Here is a 17,712-nt window from a genome sequence, read left to right as displayed (position 1 = left end):
CCTACCCACGTTGTTTGTGGAGATGAACATTCACACTGTGGGATCTGAGGGGGAGAGGGCGGTAAGGGGAGGAGTATCCCAGGCGGCAGCAGAACGTGGTTTTTAGCCTTCATTCCCTCAAAGATGTGTGTGAGAGGTATGGGGGCGCTGGTTGGTCCTGAGCTCTAATTTCACCCATTGGAACAGGAAAAACTGGACCTGTGAAAACGTTGCCCTCATCCCTGAAGAGGTGAGACGTCCTGCCAAGGTCTCTTTCGCCATCTAGTGGCCAATAGGATGTATGACACACAACGCAGAAACAGATGTGGGGAGCAGGGGCTCCTAACCCGGGGCTTGGCCAGGCGAGGGGTGGGGAGGTTCTGAGAAAGCAAAACTCCTAGAATCCTCTGTATCAGCAATTCTGGTGCATTTTCCCACAGCTGCCATGAGATCCGCAGTGGGTTTTGGGACACACACAATGTAAGGGCCACAGCTGGAAGGTGGGGAAAGGGTGGCCAGAGAGGCCTGCTCCAGTTGCGGGTGGCTCCGGCTGGGTGAACTGCAACCAAGGGAAATTCTTGGTGGAGTTTAGGCCGTCTTGGCATGGAGAGGACAGGGGCGGCCCCTTCCCTGAGAGAGCCCTGTTGGGCCCCTCACGTTTTCTCGGCCATCAGGGCCTGGACTGGAGCCCCCGGAGTCTCTTCTGCCAGGCAGCCTGGGCTCCCTCCTAGGCCAGACCGAGCCCTTCATGCTTTCCTTCTCGCCCTCTGGAGTAAGGCCCGGGGGCCCTACCTGCTCCCCTCTCCATAGCTGCCACCTCCTACTCCACCCTGTGGGTTCAGCTGTCCCTTAGGAACGTGGCTGCCGAGGGGGCCGCAGCTGGCCCAGCTCCTCCCTTGCCCGGGACCCAAATGGCCGGCCCTGACCCTTCCTGATCATAAAGGCTTCACTCCGCTCCTGCTCAGGCAGGGAGGCATTCAGGGCACACACAGCCGACTGACACATTCAGGGGCCACAAAAAGCAAAGACACTTTCAGAGGGTTCACAGTCACCACCACTGGCCTACAGTTTCCTCCCGCCTTTTGACTCAGAGATGCCATGTGTAATCTCTCTATATTTCGGAATAGCAGCCCCCCACTTTGTTCCTGACCCCAATCCATCCTGCTATGCACTGCTTATCTGAAGCAATATGTATTCCTTCACAGCACAACCCTTATCCTCACACTTGCTTCCACCTCTCCTTCCACCCCTAACTTGACCTCAATCCCTGATTCCAACCTAATCCCTTACCCTATGTAAAATCGGTGCTTCCTATTATCAAGGAAATGAAAAACAGACATCTTCAACCCTCACAAAATTCCCAATCCATCCCGTCCCTATGATCCTAACACTCAGAATAACTGCAAAAATCCTGCATTGTAGACACACCTGACCCTCACTCACCCCATCTTCACTTGATCCCTGACTGCTACCAAGACCCCTTTCACCTATAGATCACTCTTTTTCAACGTCCATATGATCACCAAAGCACACACCTTTGGTTTCATCCTGTCACTAGTCCTCATGCCATCTTTAAGTGTCGCCAACTATTAGACACACACCTGATCCTTTATCCCCTCACCTTACTGTCTTTTAAGAAATCAAGACTGGAAGATACACAGTAGTGAGAAGATGTCCAGGAGGTGCCCCCTTGATTCTGCGGTCTGGGAGGTCCTCCAGAAAGGGTGAACCTTCGTGCCCACCCACGCACCCCGGCTCCAACCCCATTTCCTAGGCCTCTGCCTTTCACTGAGGAATGATTTCCAGTGGTTTCCTGTAAGGCCATGTCGCAGATACGGTTAGAACTTGTGTCTGGATCTCACTCTACTCTGCTTCTGGTGCCTGGCCTGACATGAAATGCTAATCTGGTCCGGCTTATGTTTACGTCAGTGAAGCCATCCTCATGAAGAGGACGTGCACATTAGACCACAGCGGGGTTTCTAGAACATGTCCTGTCCCTACATAGGAGACACTATGGGTCAAAGTATCTTTGGTCCTAGATGCAGGGAATAGCAGACTCTTTCTGTAAAAGGCCTGATGGTGAATGATTTAAGCTATGCAAGCCACAGGTGGCCTCGGTCACATAGCCTCCATTTTTTCAAGCAAAGCTTTAAAAATGTAAAAATCACTCTTAGCTTTCGGGCCTTACAAATACAAGTCGCTGGCCACATCTGTTCTGTGAGTTAGCTTGCCAACCCCTGGCTTAGACATTCATTCTCACCTCTCAAATCCATCAAAGCCCTCCCTCCTCTCCTGGGCTTTCCATAGCACAAGTGCAGGTTTATAATGAATTTCCTCACCATGAGTACCTGAAAAGAGACTATGGAATTGAGTTTTGTGTACAGTGTGAGGGAGAAGTAAAGTTTCATTTGCACGCACGGATGCCCAGTAATCCCAAGACCACTCATTGAAAACTCAGTCATTTCCCCCACAGAATTGAAGTGCTGCAGCTGTCATATATCACATGTTTTATTTTAAAAGCTATGGCTTTCTCATCAGTGACTATGGAGGCTACAAGACAGTGTCACGTCCTCTTGAAAGTGCTGATGGGAAAAAAAATCAACCCAGAGTTCTCCATCCTTGAAAATATCTTCACAGATGAAGGTGAAATAGATGTTTTCAGACAAAAGACAACTAAGATTCTTTGCCACTGGTGGGCATACAATAAAATAAATGCTATAGGACATTCTTCAGGTTGAAGAAAACTACATCAGAGGAAAATACAGATCTTCCAGAGCCAGAACATGTTCCAGAGTAAAGAACATCAGAAACTTTCAGTGTCTGAGTATGTACAAAAAAAATTTTCACTTAGTTCTCTTAAAATATACTTGAACGCTTAAAGCACAGGTTCTAACATCATTTTGCTGTGTTTATAATGTATGTACATAAATTACAAATGACAATAATAGTATAAAGGACACTGAGGAATAGTAAAAGTATGTATATTGTTATAAGGATTTTACATTCTGTATGAGGCAGTAAAATATCAACTCTGAGAAGATTATAAAAACTTAAGGATGCATATTGCAATCACAAGAATAACCACTAAAAAATAACACAAAGTGGTATAGCCAAAAGGCCAACAGACATATTATAATAGAATTCTAAAAGATAAAGTGTTCTAATACTTGAAAGGAAGGAAAGGGGAAATGGAAGAATACAAATTAATGAGGACAAACAATGTAAACTATAAAATTGTAGCCCAAAATTCAAACCTATCAATAAATACATTAGCTGTTAATGGTTAAACATTCCACATAAAAGACACAGTTTTTTTGAATAGATACAAAAGCAAGACCAATCATACCTTGTCTGTAAGATATGGACTTTAGCAGCTTTAGAAGTGTTTTTGTAGAATCATTCTATGTAAACAATACTGTCATCTGTGAAAGCACTTTTACTTCTTTCTTTCCAAATTGTAATCTTTTTTTTTTTTTTTTTTTTTTGCCTAATTGCACTTCTTAGAAAATCTGGTATGACGTTGAATAGAAGAGGTGAGAGACAAATTCCTCACGTTGCTCTAGATCTTAAAAACAGTGTTGACTTTTTCAGTGTTAAGTATGACATTAGTTGTATATTTTTACCATATTGAAGATATATTTTCTTCAATTTCTAGTTTGGTGAGAGTTTTTTAAAATCAGGATTGGTGTTTATGTTTGTCAAATACTTTTTCTACACAATTTCAGATGATTATATGCTTTTTCTTATTAATTTTATAAATGTGAATTAACCTGTTAATTTTTGAAACTTTTAAAAACAGCTTTATTGAGATAGAATTCACACACTATAAATACCACCAATTTAAAATGTACAATGTGGTGGTTTTCAATATATTCACAGAATTGTGCAATCATTACCATAATCAATTTTAGAATATTTTCATCACTCCAAAAAGAAATATGCCTACTAGCAGTTAGTTCTCATTCTCAGCTTCCTCTAGTCCCTGGCAAACACTAATCTACTTTCTGTGTCTATGGATTTGCCTATTCTGGAAACTATATATAATTGTAATCCTACAAGGTATGGTCTTTTGTGTCTGGCTTTTTTCACTTAGCATGTTTTGAGGGATTTTTCATGTTGTACAATGTATCAATAATTCATTCTTCAATATGGTTGAATAACAGTCCATTGTATGGATATACCACATTTTTTATATATATTCATCAGTTGATGGACATTTAGGTTGTTTCTACTTTTTGTGTGAACATGTTTTCATTTCTCTTGTGTAGATAAATAGGTTTGGAATTGATTAGTCATATGATGATAGAATCTTCAAACTTTTGGGGAACTGCCAGACTACTTCTAAAGTGACTGTACCATGTGATATTTCCACAAGCCATATATGAAGCTTGCAGCTTATGCACATCCTTACTGACACTTGTTATTATCTGTCTTTTTAAAATATAGACAACCTAGGGGCTGTGAAGTAGTACCTCACTGTGTTTTTCATTTGCATTTCTCTAATAGCTAATGAGGTTGACCATCTTTTCACATGCTGTTAGCCATATACATATCTTCTTTGGATAAATATCTATTCAGATCATTTGCCCATTTTTAAAAGAGTTATCTTTTTATGACTGAGTGGTAAGAGTTTTTTATATTCTGGATACAAGTCCCTTACCAAATATATGATTGGCAAACATTATCTCCCATTCTGTGAGTTTTTTTCTTTCTTTCTTGATGGTATCATTTGTGAAACAACTTTTTTAAAACTTGATGAAATCTGGTTTGTCGAGTTTTTTCTTTGGTTGGCTATGCTTTTGGTATCCCTAAGAAACTAATGTCTAAAACAAAATCATGAGGATTACTCTTATGAAAGACTGTTTTTCTCTACTGTTACACAGAACCATAAACATATACGGATTCTAGAGGGTGAATATGTACTAAGTACAGTTTCTGGAAGGCTTCTAATCAAACACTAGTATAGTTTGTATCTCAAAAATACAAGTTAGAGTCTACAGGTTTTAACTATTTATGTCTTAAAAATTGAAATGTTGAAAACGAGCAAGGGTTGCTTCTGAAATTTACAGAAAACCCAAAAAAGGTCCTAGTATACATTTAATAAAGGTACAAGTTATACAATATTGTTTTATTTCAGATTCTATTTTCCATAAGAATAGGCACACTTCTATATACACGTTGAAATGATTAAATGTCCTACTTTTAATGGTCATGGAAAGAAAAGCTTTTGGCAAATAATTACTTAACATAAAATCCAGTCTTCTTTGGCATGCTTAATGGCATTGTAAATGGCCTCGCTATAAAAGACCTGAGTAAAGCATAAAAAAGAAAAATAAATTAAAAAGAGAATTCCATATATAGATCATGTCCATTTAAATTCATACCAAAAACCCCCTGTACACTCCCATGCAAAAGTGTATATAGAAGAAAAGGTGGAATGTACTAGATTGAAATATCAATTGAGTTTGTGTGATTCAGAGTATCCTCTCTTTCCTGTTTTACGATTACTCATTTATCATTTCTTTGCCAGATGCATCTATTATCCTTAAGAACTTAACAACAAAGCAATCCTATGAGATTAAAAATAAAGTACTATCATGAAGAGATATGCTATTCAGTATCCATTATTCAATGTTGAATGAAGAAACAATGACACAAAACTCTACCTACATTTTAACTAGAATGTAATTGAAGAAAATAAATGGTATATTCCTCCCTGGATGAATGTATGTATGCTCCAAGCATCTTGTCAGCAAATAGGGGAGTTTATTGATGTGCAGTAGGATATATTTATTTAGTTAAATAATATCAGCTCTCATGAGTGGTTGTACACCTTGTTTACAACATTTGAATACATGTACCCATTAAGCTGCTAATAGTGGTTCCCTTGGGATAGGTTGATTTGGGATAAAGTATTTCCTTAGGTCTTTCATTGATTCGTGCACTCTATGAAATTTTTCATAATGCTTCTATTATCTTTGTAATTCAATAACAAATCCAGAATAAATATGTGCAGAAGGCCGTGTGCAGTGGCTCACGACTGTAATCCTAGCACTTTGGGAGGCCAAGGTAGGCGGATCACCCGACATCAGGGGTTTGAGGCCAGCCTGGCCAACATGACAAAACCCTTTCTCTACTAAAAATACAAAAATTAGCCGGACGTGGTGGCACATGCCTGTAATCCCAGCTACTCGGGAGACTGAGGCAGGAGAATCACTTGAACCTGGGAGGCGGAGGTTGCAGTGAGCTGACATCGCGCCATTGCGCTCCAGCCTGGGCAATAGAGTGAGACTCTGTCTCAAAAAAAAAAAAAAGTGCAAAAGAAATTATTGGTGAAAACTTGCTGTGTTGAACACATGAGAGAGTCCTAAGGAATCTATATCTCTGAATGTATACAACATATATCTGTGAAATATGGTTGAAAATACAACCATATTTTGCAAGTCCTTGTCCTCTTGAGGTGGCATTACCTACGATTTTGCTTCGCTTCTTTAAAAATGGATGTTGTACCTGAACACATTATTTAGAAATACAACTGATTTGTGAAATCCCAAAAGTAAGAGGCTACTTTCTAAAATATAATCAGTATTTCAAAGAATATTTAATGAAGTTTGGAAAGTACTCTAGCTACGATATGCACAGAAAATGTATCTGAACACTGAAGGTACAAAGGAATTTGAATATGATTTTTAATGTTATTATATGTACATAAGAGATGAGAATGACATTTTGTTTATTTATTTATTTATTATTTATTTTTGAGACAGAGTCTTGCTCTGTCACCCAGGCTGGAGTGCAATGGCGCGATCTTGGCTCACTGCAACCTCTGCCTCCCGGGTTCAAGCGATTCTCCTGCCTCAGCCTTCTGAGTAGCTGGGATTACAGGCATGTGCCACCACATCCAGCTAATTTTTGAATTTTTAGTAGAGACAGGTTTCACCATGTTGGTGAGGCTGGTCTTCAACTCCTGACCTCATGATCCGCCCGCCTCGGCCTTCCAAATTGCTGGGATTACAGGCGTGAGCCACTGTGCCCGGCCTCTTTTATTTATTTTGGAGACAGAGTCCCACTCTGTCACCCTGGCTGGAGTGCTATGGCATGATCTTGGCTCAGTGAAGTCTCCACCTCCCTGGGCTCAGGTGATCTTCCCACCTCAGTTTCCCAAGTAGCTGGGACTACAGACACACTCCACCTTGCCAGGATAATTTTTGTATTTTTTTGTAGAGACAGGTTTCACCATGTTGCCCAGTCTGGGTGAATGACATTTTAAAAGTCTTTATTCTTGTTGGGATTGAACTATCATTTATTTTTGGCTTCATGATTTCTCAATATCTGAACAGTTTGCCAACAGCAACTATCGCTTTTTAAATTTTCTGGATAATAAGGCTCTTTCCAGGGTAGAATAAAAAGATTTCAAGTTTTCCAAGTACATATATGTATATGGGAACATGGAAATTGTATGAGATAATGATGATGTTTCTGTTAAAACTACCTTCGGTATTCATTCAATTATGTTTAAAGATAGATAAACTACACATTAGTATACAGTCATGCCCCGTATAATGATCTTTAGGTCAATGACTGACTGCATATATGATGGTTATGCCATAATATTATAATATCGTATTTTTATTGTACCTTTTCTATGTTTAGATACACAAATACTTACCATTGTTACTATTGCCTACAGTATTCAGTATAACAACATGCTATACTACTTTGTAGCCTAGGAGCAATGGGCTATATTATGCAGCCTAGGAGTGTAGTAGGCTATACTATCTAGATTTGTGTAAGTACACTATGATGTTTGCACAATGATGAAATCAACTAACAATGCACTTCTCAGAATGTATCCCTGTCATTAAATTAGGCATGATTCCATATCCATCTATATGTGTACTTATGTTTAAAAAGTATATATATTTTTTGAGACGGAGTCTCTCTCTGTCTCCAGGGCTAGCGTGCAGTGGTGTGATCTTGGCTCACTGCAACCTCTGCCTCCCAGGTTCAAACGATTCTCCTGCCTCAGCCTCCCTAAAAAGTGTATATTTTTAATTATGATTATTATAGTAACAATGCACTTAAATTTCACTCTCTTTGTCCGTATATTAATGTGTGTTTGTATATGTATGTATATGTGTACATGTATATATGTATACACATAGAAACTTTGATATTTAGCTTCATATATAATAATGTTTACATTCGTATGGGATTTATTCATATATCATGATTTGGATCATATTTTCACTTCTGTTTCCTTGGCAATTTGTCATTATGAAAAATTTGCAAGACCTAATTTTTAGGAAATAAATAAATTTAAAGGGAAACATTAAGAAAAGATTATAGATGAATATAAAAATATGTCAATGCATTCACCTTGAACCTTTGATGGAGTACGTGTTTGGGTCACAGTCACAGTGCTAAAGAGATGAGGACACAGACTTTATTTATACAGTAATGCAATCTGTTGTTAATTTTTTTTAGTAATAAAATAAGATTAGGCCAGGTGCAGTGGCTCATGCCTATAATCCCAGCACTTTGGGAGGCTGAATTGGGAAGATCGCTTGAGCCTACAAGTTAGAGATCAGTCTGGGTAACATAAGGAGATCCCTTCTCTACAAAAAAATGTAAAACAGAAAAAATTAGCTGGGTGTGGTGGTGTGTGCCTCCTGTGGTCCTAGCTACTCCAGAGGCTGAGGTGGGAGGATTGCTTGAGCCTGGAGGTCAAGGCTACAGTGAGCCATGATTGCATAGACTTGCCAGACCCAGTCTCTAAAAATATAATAATAAATAAATAAAATAAGATGAAATTTTAGATTTAATTGTAGGTTAAAATTTTGAGAAGGAAGGAATATCCTATATTTTCTGATGCATGCATGTTATACTTGTGATTCAATATTTGTTTTAGAGTATATACATGTTAGCATAATAAAGATTAGAAGCTCTTCAAATCATGATACCTGAGAGGAGACATCATAGGAATTAAATTTCCAGTTGTTAAATAAGTGTTTTATGAAGTGAACATGTCTTCAGAGACCATATTGTTATTGAATGTAGCAATCAAGAAGCTCTTGGTTAATGTTTCATTTACTAAAAATTCAGGTCTTGCAAATTTTTCATGATAATGACAAACTGCCCAGGAAACAGAAGTGAAAATATACTCCAAACCATGACATACAAATAAACCTCATTTTAATGTAAACTTACTATTGTGTATGACACGAAATATAAATGTTTATGTGTATATATTGAAATGAGTGCATGAGTATATGAGTTTGCATGTGTATGTTGAAACTGTGAAAGGAAAATAAATCTTAGGGCCCCAAAATCACTAAGCCAAAGGGAAACGTCAAGCTGGGAACTGCGTCAGGCAAACCTGCCTCCCATTTTATTCCTAAATAAGATGGCTACAATGATTGAACAAAGCAAAAACAAAAAGCTACATATCTCCCTCACAATTTGCCCACTAGGAAATTCCTTGTGAGCCCCAAGATTTTTACCCTGAAACAGTTTTGTTGAATTTCACCCTGACAATGTAAATTTTGGCTTATCCTCACAGGTATGGAACAAAAGACAGAACTCAAAGTCTTCCCTCTGCTCACTTGAGACAAATGCATGTCTGATTGCTTCCTCTGCCCTGTGTTTATTTTATCCTATGTAAAAAATGCGGATTCACTGAGCTAGATGAGTGTGTACGTGACTATTCCTCTACCCTCATCTCGCCTATGAAGGGCTGATCAAAGACTCAAAAGAATGCTACCCTTTGCCTCTTATCTACCCACATCTTTTCAAAATTTCTTCCCCTTTCCCCAGTATCTGCCCTTTCCCCTTTAAATACTGAAGCCCTCAAAATCATCTTTGAAGAAAGGCATGGACCTATCTCCCAGGCATGCGTGTACTTAAACTGGCAAAATAAATTTCTAAAACTATTGAGACCTGTCTCAGACACTTTTTAGTTCACAAAACATAATCCAGATGTTTATCAGTATTACTAATAGGTACTGTTTATGACAGTGCTTTACTCTTGGTCAGCACATGGTTCTTTTCTGAATACTTTGCAAATCCTTTGCAAGCACCATGTCTTAATTACTTAAGATAAAATACCATAAGATTGACCCCTAAGTGATAAGCACATACACACTAAAGTCACAGGAAACCATTGACAGTCATATAAGAACATAGGAACATGCCTGTGTTCCGATCTTAAATTATTTTGACTATGAGACTGTATCAGTCTCCTCTGACTGGAATTTGTACATATTTGAGTTTGTGTATCCTTCCAAATGGACACTGCATAGCACGCAGTCTTGAGAACCATCTAGACACTTACCTTAGGGTTCCAGACAACTGCTTCTCCCTCAACACACAGGCTTAGTCCCTAGGCCAGAAATGGAGTAGGACTCCCGGGAAACCTGGGAAGTGAGTCAGGCAAGAACAACATGTACAGGTGCCTGGATTTGCTCTTCTCCAAGCCCTTAGATGCAACCATTTGCTTTTCCCTCTAGGCCTGGATCCCTGAGGTTTGACCCCTGATACACCAAGACAATTTAGTACCATGAGAAAAAGTTAGGTGAAGAAAAAGCAGAACTGTGAAGACTAGGTAAGTGGAAATTGAGTTCTTGAACTGAAAAGACCCCTGATGAGAGTGTAGGTTTAGGCGCCAGTTTGATTTCAGATGAAAAACCAAAAGCAAAATCACAATAGTGTGAGCGAGTTTCTCAAGTCAGCCATATTTCCTGGTGCCTTAATCTGTTGGTCACATTTTTTTTTTCATACCGGACGGGCGGGAGAAGAGGGCTTGGGGCAGTATTGGATAGAATTCCAGGAGCAATACTGCCATCGTGAGGAAATTTCTGGAAAAAGCCCCATCCCTTAGAGGACTTATATTGGAAAGTTCCATTCTGTTAGAGGCTGAGCAGGCTCGGACCATGAGCTGGATCTTAGTTCCACCTCCTGAGGCCTACCTGAAGCTCTGGACAGAGTGAGGTCCAGGTGTAGGAACTGGCCCGTGGGTAGGGAAGACTAAGTCGGCCTCTCGCAGGAAGTCCAGGCCCAGGAAGTTGTAGGGTGGGGTCTTGGTATTCTCCCAGTATGGGCGGGACTGGAAGAAGCCACCAACCAACGAAGTACTGGGCCTGTGGGTATTCGTCTCTCTCCCCGCCCCTGAGAGTCTGGGAAAGGCTGACACGTGGTGCCTTCAGGCTCTGGGGCCTAGGACCTTTGTGATAGCAGAGTCACTGCAGAGAACCAGACAATACCAGGTTGCTTATAAAAGGATGCCATGTGCTTGCTGGAGGTCCCAGGTGCAAACAAATTGCTTGCAGCTAGGAGGACCTTGAAGAGAAATGGAATCAGCCTGCCAAACCAAGAAGGGTTAGCATTTTTGCTAGGAGAGCTGACCACGCACAAACAGATGAGAACCAAAACCGAGTGAAGAGGATTGAAGATGAACCCACATTTTAAAAGTTCTTGTCTGCTGGAGGTGGCATTACCTGTGACCTCGCTTCACTTCTCCATACATGGCTGTTATAGCAGGTACATTGTAAAGAAGCATGATTATTTCTAGAAATGCAAAAACATGTGGCAAGATTTTAAAACCTGTCATTATTCTAAAGAATACTTAATGAGATTTGAAGAGCATTCAAGTTACAAATGAGGAAAACTTGTTTTAGCATTCAAAGTACAAGAGAATTTGAACATTTTTTTAAGTGTATATTATTTGTGCAAAGTGAAGATATAAGAATGTATGGCAAGGATATTTTTAAGTGGCTATTTCTTGTTGTGATTGAAGTACCGTTTACTTTCTACTTATAATTTCTTAAAATCTAAACGGTGCCAGCAGTGGGTGTAACTTTTGTAATTTCTTGAAATAGAAAGGTCTTCTAGAGTAAGATACAAAAAAAATCCAAGCACTCAAATATACATTGTCATTCATGTATGCAAATGGTATAAGGTAGTGTTGAAGACTTTGTGCAAAACTGTATCCAGTTTGCATTCAATTATCTTTAAAGAGAAGGATAGTCGATGCTCCCAGAGGTTGAATAAAAATAAATAAATAAAGAGAAGTAAATATATATATAATAGGTGCAATCATTTTCTTTTCCCTCTAGGCCTGTAACCAGGTAACTTGGACCTATCTATCTAATGCACATACATATATATGCATTATGCATATCATGCATAATCATGGTCAGTGTTAGAGTGAGTATGCGTTTCAACTTTATAGATTTTACATAAAATTTTAAGATAAAATTTTGGTATAAGTTTTGAAAAATATAAACAAAAGAAACCCTAATGTTCTGAGGCATAAACACGTAGTGCCTGTTCCAATGTTAGTATATATATAGTCAGCATAGTAATTATTAGGTAAGGCAGGTATCAAAATTAAGATACTTGAGTGGTGGCATTATAGGTATTATGTCCTGTGTATAAATTTTTTAAAAATTGAGAACCTAACATTCTTTAATGAATTAGTCAATCAAGAAGCTCATTGCAAATATTTTATTATCTAAAATCCAGGTCTTGCAAATATTTCATGACAATTTCAGTTACCCAGGAATGAGCAGTGAAAAGTTTGCATCTAAAACATGATGCATATATAAATTTAATTTAAATATGTTTATTGTAGTGTATTACCATAAATATAGACCTGTGTGCGTGTTGAAATAATGGGAGTAAATATGCAAAAGGCTATTAGTGTTTAATACAAGATTTTATGACAGTGCTTTTGTCCTTGATCAGCACGTGGTTATTTTCTAAATTCTTTACAAGCACCATGTCTTAATTACTTATGAGAAAACACCATAAGACTGATTCCTAAGCTTAAGCAGTGGCACACACATATATAATAAAGCCATAGGAAGCCATTAAAAGTCAAATAATGACATGCATGGGAACTTGCTTGTGTTTTAATGTTGAATGATGGAACCATAAGACAAAATCATGTTCTTTTCTACTGGAATTTTGTAAGTTTGGAGTGTGTGTGTCACCCCAAGAGGGACATTGTATGGAATTCAGCCTTGAGATCTATCTGGACCCTCCTATTAGGGTTCTGACATGGCTGCCCCCAACTCAATACACAAGACCTAGTGCCCAGGCCAGAAAATGGAGGACTCCCAGGGAACCTGGCAGTGAAACAAGTCACATGGCCTGGTGCCTAGATTTGCTCTTCTCTAGGCTGTTATTTCCATTATTTTCTTCACTTTCTTAGCCCTAGGTCCCTAAGAATTTCCCACTGAAGCAGATAACTTGGGAAATTGTTGGGGATCAAGGTTGAATGAAGAAGAGCAGACCTACAAAGCTATGGTAGAGTGGAAATGGGCATTTTTTTGTTTTTTTTAAATTTTATTATTATTATACTTTAAGTTTTAGGGTACATGTGCACAATGTGCAGGTTAGTTACATATGTATACATGTGCCATGCTGGTGTGCTGCACCCATTAACTCATCATTTAGCATTAGGTATATCTCCTAATGCTATCGGAAATGGGATTCTTTAAACAAAGTATGGCTGATGAAACTGGGTGGTATAGGCTTCAGTCTGAGTTCAGAGGGAAACCAGGAGCAAAAGTAAATTCGAAAGAGCAGATTTCTCCCAAACAGGGCCAATAGCAAGGCAGCTTTGTTTCCTGTCTCCTTTGTCTTGGTAGCTTTTTTCAGATTGAATGGGTGAGAGGAGAAGGGCTCTGGGGGTGGGGTGCCCGGGCAAGGCTAATCAGCTTTTCCAGAGCAATACTGCCATCAAGAGGATGTAGTTTGACAAAACACAAACCCAAAGTTGTTAGAGCTCCCCCAAGTTTTAGCAACTGAGAAATGTTGGGCCTTTTGTGAAGTTGAGTGGACCCTAGCCCTAAGTAGGTCCCCTTCACTTTAAATCTGAAGCCTTCCAGGAGCTCTGGACAAAGGCAGGATCCTGGGGGAGAAGCTGATAAGTGGGGGGTCAGGGGGAGGACTGAAGGGACAGCTGCTAGGCAGGTGGAGTATAGGAAGTATTGGGGCTTAGATATCTACCCAGTGAGGGTGGGGCTAAAACAAATGGCTCAAATCCTATTTGGGGGGACTTCTGGCCACATATCCTCTGGCCGTGCCCTTTGAACAATGAGGTAGGGGGTTGGCACAAGGTGTCAGCAATGTTAGGGTGCAGATGAAACATCTCATTCCAGATGATATCTAACAGCAGCCAGTGTGCTTTCTGGGGGTCTCAAGGATACCTAAAAGTCTGGTGCCCCCATTGCCTAGAGCAAAGAAGACCTGAGGAGAAGGCAGTGTGTGTCACTTGGCCAAGCCAATAAATCTTTGAACATCAGTAGGAGTGCAGATATACACAACCAGAAGACCTGGAAGTATTTTCTGAAGCAAGGAGGTAACAGCTACCCGGGCTTTGCAGCACTTTTTCTAGGGCCCAGTGTGAAGGCCTACCTATTTAGAGAAACCTACTCTTAGCTCTATTAAAGGAACAGAAATGAGTTCTTTAGCTGTTGGCCTTCCCCTAAGGAAGATGAGGCCATTGAGACTTGGGACCTAACTGTTCATTCAGATTAGCAAGTATTGTTCTCTGTGCCTGCTTCTTAGCCTTTTTCTAATGAAGACTCCTTGTAAGGCCTCTAAAAGCTGAGCACATCAGGACCCTCAGGACACTTGCCCATAGCATAGCAAGAAAAGGCAAAAATTTCGTAAGATTGACTGCATGTGAGAGTTTTCTCGTGTATCAGTGATGGATTCAGTGGCTGACCACTTACAGAAGAGAAAGGAATGTTATTCTCATGCACTGCTGTAACATATGGTCACCACCTGAATTCTACTTGCCCAGGGTGGAGCTATAACATCTACTAGGAAGTTTTTAGCAACTACTACAAAGGCCATAGGGTCCCTGGGGAAATTGACTTTCCTGCTATTCATGCCTTGGTCTAGCTGTCCTTGAGGATGTTGTAGGTTGACATGAGCCAAGAAGGGTTTGAAAACATTTGAGAAAGCATGTCTCAATGGTCTCAAATACCTTATGAAAGTGTAAGGTGACCTCTGACCTTTTCAGCCTACTTCAGCTAAGCAGGTGACTGAGAGAAACCCTGCATCAGATGGGTTAGGCTGCCTGCTGTTGAGTCATAGTTTGAGTTGACCATATGCTAGACTAGGAAAGCCAGATGTGTGGAGACAGTGCACCATATCTGAACTTAGAATTGTGAGTGACAGAGAGGTAGCCCCAGCCCTAGAATTCCTCAGGGTCAGGAATTTTGTATTCCCACACATTTTGGTTTACATTAAGAGACTATCTGGTCAGAGAGTGGATAGAGGCCTAAAGCAGCAGCAACTTGCTGAGTCCCAGGAATTCAAACGTGACACCGTGACCAGTAATGGGAGATTACAACTATTGCCAACTCTCAATACCACTCAATCATTGACACTCAGCTCAGATCAAAAGCTGTTTCAAAATGTAGTTAAAAAGAAAACCACTCAGCAGGAAAGATGGCAAAGGAATAAGGCACCTCTATTATCACAGTCTCAAATTCACCAGTACTGAAGTAAATTGCAGTTCACTGTATTCTTCCATAATGCCCTTAAATCTTCATCATAACCCCGAGCAAGCCTTTGAAAAGGAATCCATTGATGTCAGTGTTTGTGTAATGATTTGTAGAATTGGACAAGGTCCTACCAGGTGAGAAGCACTGTTAATTGGTACACCTCTTTGAAGGTCAACAGGCCAAATCATTTAACCTTTCACATGAGCATACCCTTTGTCCAGAGACTACCTCTTGAAAGTGATCGCACAGCCAAACTCCCACAGGAAAGTAGAAAGGAGAGGACAAAGAGGATCGCTGAGATTTCTTTAGCAAGGATGGCGGTGGGGAGGGGGCAAAACATCCATTGTCAAAGTTCAACTACAGTAAGTTCAGCTATAGTAGGTAGTCTTTTTAAGCCTTTGGAAAGATTGAAATCCATTCGCCAAGTCCTCAATAGGGGAGATGACCACACCTCTGATTTAGGGAAGAAAATGCGAAATGTTGTAACGGGAATCAAACCATTCTGGTTGGCTAATAGCAAGGAAATAGAAATGAAAAATGAAGTCTTTCTTTCTCTCTTAATTACATACATTATTAATTCAAGTTGAACACATAAACCTATTGGTTCAGAAAAGCAAATAGGCAGAAAGGAAGTTATCTGGAAAGTTCCCCAGTCAAGCAACTAACAGTGTGTAATTTTCTACAGTGATGTTTCTAATGACTTGCCTTCACGTTTTAACTTACACTTGTCCAAAGCCTTGAAATGTTGAAAATGAGAAAAGCTTACACTTGCAAGTTTTTTAAAAATCAAGAAACCAGCATCATCTCAATATATAATTAGGAAAACAACATATTACAAGATGTATTTTTCTTTAAAACATACACACTTCTACACACACGCAAGATTTAAAGGCTCTATTCTGAAATTCTATTTCCAAATTTTACTTAACAGAAAATCCAGCTTTCTGAAGCATATTTCACGACATATGATGAGACTTATGTGATGTGAGACCTGAGAAAACTATGATAGAAAGAAGCAACTCAAGCTGCAAGGATATTCCTCATGTATCATGCAAGGATATTCCTCATGTATCATGTAAGTAAAAAGTCACCAAATCCTGACAACCTGTCCACATGTGTCCACACATGTACAATTATATAATAAAAAGAGCAGAATGCAATATAACAAACATCAATGGAATATCTATTAAACTTCTTAAGAGTATCATTTCTTTACTGCTATATATTTGTTCCACTTACTGATTTTTTTCCAGATGCATATAATTCTTATGGTTTGATCAACAGTAAAAGAATGCTATGAGATTTAACCATAAAAAACTATCTTGTTCCTCAAGAAAAGTTAATGATATTGGAGAGTACTCATTTTCTAGTGTTGAATTGAGAATTCAGGGCACCAAATTCTATGTGTAGTGGGACCAATGAGGATGGATTTGAAGAAAAGAAATGGAAGTGTGTGTGTGTGTGTGTGTGTGTGTGTGTGTGTGTGCGCGCACCTAGCATTGTGCTGAGGAATGTGGGGAGTACATTGATGAGATATAGATTAAATTTATTTCACTGAATAACATCAGTTCTTATTGAACAGTTATATATCATTTTTCTAATGTTTAAACCAATATACTTATCAAGCTGCTAATAGTGGATGCCTCAAAAAAGTGGGATTTGTGATAAAGTGTTTCCATTTGTTCTTCATAGATTGTGTATTCTAAGAGATTTTTCAAGAAGCTGATAAGATATTTGTAATTTGAGAGTCAACCCAGAACAAATATGTGCAGAAGAAATTATTGGTGAAAACTTGATTTGTTGGCTATTTGAGACCTAATATATTTATATATTTAACTGATCACAGAAAACATGTGTATTCAGGACACCCACATTTTAAAAATCCTTATCTGCTTCAGTGGGCATTACTTGTGGCCTCACTGCACTTCTTTGTACAAGGCTAATGTGCCTGGTTATTTTGTAAACAGGTATGCTTAATTTTAGGAAATGCAAAAATATGAGAAGCAACCTTAAAAATATTGCATATTCCAAGGAGTAGTTAATGATGTTTCCAAACACCTCAAACTGTCCTGAGAAAAGCATGTCTGACATACAAGGTAACTGGGATTTTAGGTTAAAAAATGTACATTATATGTGGATAGGGAAGATAAGAGAATGTATGGCAAAGACATTTTAAAAGTTATTTCTTCTAGTTTTCATTGAGATACCATTT

The 17,712-nt window shown here is 39.2% G+C and overlaps 2 long non-coding RNA genes across 7 annotated transcripts in view; one reads left to right on the top strand and one right to left on the bottom strand.

Moving 5' to 3' along the window:
• Positions 1–3,464: 3,464 nt before the first annotated feature.
• LOC129530042 (uncharacterized) lies at positions 3,465–11,154 on the bottom strand. The gene is made up of 3 exons (XR_008675563.1): positions 10,947–11,154; positions 10,313–10,394; positions 3,465–5,287 (listed from the first exon to the last, which is right to left on the bottom strand). It is a non-coding gene; the product is annotated as an uncharacterized lncRNA (long non-coding RNA).
• Positions 11,155–11,160: 6 nt separating this feature from the next.
• The window catches only part of LOC101153527 (uncharacterized), a 137,233-nt gene continuing 130,681 nt past the window's right edge, over positions 11,161–17,712 (top strand). For all 6 annotated transcript variants that reach the window (XR_010132572.1, XR_010132573.1, XR_010132571.1 and 3 more), the window contains exons 1-2: positions 11,161–11,517; positions 16,432–16,575. This is a non-coding gene — a long non-coding RNA (uncharacterized lncRNA). The remainder of the gene's footprint in view (positions 11,518–16,431; positions 16,576–17,712) is intronic.

The sequence above is a fragment of the Gorilla gorilla genome, chromosome X (assembly GCF_029281585.2).
Source record: "Gorilla gorilla gorilla isolate KB3781 chromosome X, NHGRI_mGorGor1-v2.1_pri, whole genome shotgun sequence".
NCBI classification, from domain to species: domain Eukaryota; kingdom Metazoa; phylum Chordata; class Mammalia; order Primates; family Hominidae; genus Gorilla; species Gorilla gorilla.
Note: the sequence above shows the minus strand (reverse complement) of the source record. Positions and strands in the feature narration are given on the sequence as shown.